Source organism: Arvicanthis niloticus, chromosome 8 (genome assembly GCF_011762505.2).
Source record: "Arvicanthis niloticus isolate mArvNil1 chromosome 8, mArvNil1.pat.X, whole genome shotgun sequence".
In the NCBI taxonomy this organism is placed as follows: domain Eukaryota; kingdom Metazoa; phylum Chordata; class Mammalia; order Rodentia; family Muridae; genus Arvicanthis; species Arvicanthis niloticus.
The window spans coordinates 9875437-9879670 of record NC_047665.1 but is presented as its reverse complement, the minus strand read 5'-3'; the positions used below and the strand labels follow the sequence as shown (position 1 = coordinate 9879670).

Below are 4234 nucleotides of genomic sequence, written 5' to 3'. Positions count from 1 at the left end.
GTGAGGAACTATGTAGGTGCTGGGAACTGAACCTGGGTCCTTTGGAAGTGCAGCCAGAGCTCTTAACAATCTCTCCAGGACCTCTCGTGGCCTTCTTCCTATTGCACACAAAGACAGCTTGCCTTAGTCCTGGAGCCATCTCTCCAGTCCTTTGAAAACTTTTACATGTATGTAAAGTTTAGATATACAGCTGTTCAAATTTGCTGGTCACACACTCACACACTCACACACACACACACACCTACAGAAAAATCATCTTAAAACAGTTGATTATAAAATGGCCATTTAAAAGACCTTAATATAAGCCGGCATGGAAGCGATCCCTGACTTTGCTAAGACATGGCTTCCTGGGTAGCAAAAACCAGTCAAGAACATAAACAGCGTAATAAAATATACACTGGATAACTATGTGATACATACATACACCAACTCGAATATTAAATTATCCAGTCTTGTAGTGTTATTTATAACAAAATGTATTGTTATACAATACATAGTGATACACTATGTATTAGCATTAATTCTAATGCTAATATATTAGAATTATTAATAGCATTAGAATTAATCTTAACACAGCTTTACTATCCAATAATACAATTATTCCCTCCCAACACTGACAAAATATATGTGTGTTTTATATGAGACAGAGCCCAGAAACCATACAAAAAAAAGCACCTTATGTAGAAAGAAATGTTTTAAATTTGCCTAACAAAAATTAGAAATTTCCTGAGTACTTTAACAATTTAATCACTCTAAGTGAAATACATTAGTTATCTATCTTTGGGGTAAGATGTAACAACATGGCCTTTTTCCTACTGCACACAAAGACAGCTTGCCTTAGTCCTAAAGGATGGTAGGTTTTGCATCTTTAGAATTCCAAGCATGAAAAGAAAATAAACCTAAAAGATGTTTGGCTGTACATAAGCCATCATTTCATGTGCACAGCAGCATGTGTATACCCATCCCACATTTGTCACTTGCATATTGAGAATATTCATTTTATATATATGTGTGTGTGTGTGTGTGTGTGTGTGTGTGTGTGTGTGTGTGTGATTTTTAAGAACTATCTTAACCTGAAAATCCTACAGGAAGATTTTTTTCTGCAAGGACAGATTAACTTTGTCCTCATGCTGCTTTAGATACAAAATGACACAAAAAGTAATTACATTAATGCAAAGTGTACTTTTGGATAAATCACCATGAGTTTACAAAAGACTGGTCACTTAGAAGTCTCCCTAGGAGACGCCGTGATAATGCTCACTTACTGTTATCCATGGCTACACAAATCACAGTCAAGTTCTTGTAAGCACCTTGTTTCTCTGTGTCGCTAGTGATTCATCAGAACTTAGGGCTTCAGAAAAGCCCCAAAGAAAAAGACACTTTTTCAGCCTTCCTGGTCAGATGGCAGATGCCCTGATCCTCAATAGAAATCTAAATTCTAAATATCCTCCCCATTGACAAGGCCTGTCATACAAATGGTGTAGTAGCTCAAACTATCCAACAGGAACATACGGCTTAGAACTCCAAGGTGCACAGAGGTTCAGACTTTTGAGGAGTTCAAACACTCATTTCTGTTCACTAAATTAAGACAAAAGGCAGCTGGTTGGCTATACGGGGAAGAAAAGTCATCAATAAGATGACTCCAGCTGCTGTTCCAGTCATCTCATTGGAGGTCAACTGTAAGTGGATGTCACCCCAAATGTGTCATTATCTGTAGGATGCCTGTTACCAGAGCCTGGGCCATGGTATCCCTAATGGGTTAGACTTAGCATCTTCCCACAATAAGCCAGTTAAAAAGACCAAATACTCAAAAGCAGAGAAAGGAAGTGTATCCAAGTGACCACATCAGGAAGTAGGAAAGGTACACTGAGCCCCAAGTTTGTCTTCCAGGGTCCTGACATCCTGACATGGGGTTTAGGTTTAAGCAGAGGTCAGAGGCATGCATAACTAAGCAGTCCTGGTCAAAGTGTGGTCCCACTGATGACTGACTAACCCACTGTTGCATCAACTCCTGCCTCTTCTGCAAATGCTCTGACTTGGTATGAGAACTGCATGGCCCCTTTCCTGGAGACAAGCTCCCTACTTGCCTGGCATCATGGCCAACTCTTCCTTCCCCATCGTGAGATGCTTGGGAAATTCCAGTTTCTTCAGTTTCATTGTCTAAGTAGTCTGATAGGTGGTGTGCATGTGTGTGTATTTGTGTGAGTGTGTGAAAGAGTGAGTGTGTGAGAGAGTGAGTGTGTGTGAGAGTGTGTGATTGTGTGATTGTGTGCATGTGTGCGAGTGTGCGAGTGTGTAGATGTATAAGTGTTTGAGAGAGTATGTGTAAGTGTGTGAGTATCTCCTTAGGATATCTTCACTTTTCATAACAGGTTAAGGACCTTTTGTGAGGATCTGGTGAGCTGAGACCTATAAGACTAAATGATGACTTTTGTGTCATGAAGTATCCAGGTGAGCACAGGAGAAGGTTCAGATTTGGGGGAAAGGCTTGGATATGAGCCTACCAGAGGAAGTGTTAGATTTAGGTCATGTGACCAAAGATAACCAAGTAGTGCACTGACCACCTGAGGATATAATGTTCATTGCAAGTCATAAGCTCTTTGTTGTCAAAATAAGCCATACCTGCACACCTACATGATTACTTCCGAATCCTTCCAAAGCTATGGAGAGCTATCCTAGAGACCATGACTCAGGGGCCCCCCACTCCCCAGTCACTCAAAAGTGGATCTTCTCTGCAAACCACTTTCAGGAGCTTGTTCAACTTGTTCTGTACTTCCCCTGAGAACACCTACACTCTTGCGTCATCCCCCTCCCCACATCCTGCCTCTATGTGTATATAACCCCTGTGTGAAAAAATAAAAATAAAGGTTTGATCAGACTATAGACAAGACGTCACTCTTTGTGCCCCCTGTCCTCCAGTTCTCTCTTCCAGGTCTTCTGATCCCAGTTCAATGCCTCCTGGGATTGGGGCAATGAGCTTTCATAATTACACTAAAAAGAGAAATAGGCTTGGGGACAAATTTGTGTTCAAGGGAAAATATTCAGGTTCAAGGATGAAGCCACAGGTGTGCACTGTGATAAGGCAAGACCATGTGAAAACTGTTGCTTTGAACTTATAATGAACTTACAGTATGAAACACTGCTTTGAACTTGTAGTTGATACCTTTCTGTAACTCCCCCCCTTTTTTGTATCATTTTATTTATGAGGTAACTCTTACATGGAGAACTTTTTTGTCTAAAAGCTATAAAAAAGCTGAAAGCAATAAAGAAAGATGATGTGAGCATTTTTCACTTCACTTGGTGTGTGTGTGTGTTGTCTGTGTGTGTCACTTCTTTCCTTTCCTTTCCTTTCTTTTCTCTCTGATTCAAAAAGAGTTAATGAGCTCCAAACCTCTTGCCTGGCCAGTGAGGGGCTCCTGGCTGACTAGCCAGGGAAAGAAGCACTAGCAATAAATCCGTTGCCTAATTCCCCACTGCATGTGTTAATTGCCAGAAATCAGAGCTTATTTAAGCACAAATAATAAAAGAATTATAAAACAAGAGATTAGCACTTATTTAAGCACAAAGAGTTAAGTTTTCAGTGCTTATTTAAGCACAGAACAGTAGTAAAGAGTTAAGTTCTCAGTGCTTAATAAAGCACAAAGAGTTAAAGAGAAAAGAAGATAGTGGTTTTCAGCCACAGAATAAGCAAGAGTGTTAAGTTTCCAGAGGCCACCAGATTCTAGCCCTCAGCACAGTTAAAGAGAGTTACAAGACTGGAGATCAGAAGTCTTTTGGCTTTTGTGCAACTCTGTGTTACACTTTAGCTCCAGACCCCAAAAGGCCAGCTCGGCCCCAGCAGTAAACCCAGAGTGACACAGAGAATAAGCATGGACCCTGTGCAAGGAAGATATGCAAACTCTTGAAACATTTTATATTTTTAAATGGGAAAGGTTTTTTAAGAATGAAAAAGTGGGAGGAATTGGAGGAGGGAAAACCATAATCAGAATGTAGTGTATGAAAAAATATCTATTTTGAACTTCAGCCTGTTGCCATGCTGCACGGGTGGGGTGGAGGACACTCAGAGGCCCAGGTGCCACTAAGATGAGCAAGTTAGTGGAGAGATGGGAGAAAGTGAGAAGCAGAGCAATGTGTGCACAATGAAGAGAGGGTATTGAGGAACCCCCGGATGTGAGCAGCCTGCACTGCCATCTGAGGCCACAGTGAGGTCCTAGCTCGTGCTGCTGCCAAGGAC

General features: G+C 41.1%; 1 pseudogene; it reads left to right on the top strand.

Annotated features, from left to right (window-relative positions):
* The first annotated feature begins 3820 nt into the window (after positions 1-3820).
* Positions 3821-3921, top strand: LOC117714500 (U6 spliceosomal RNA; annotated as a pseudogene).
* The last annotated feature ends 313 nt before the right edge of the window (positions 3922-4234 follow it).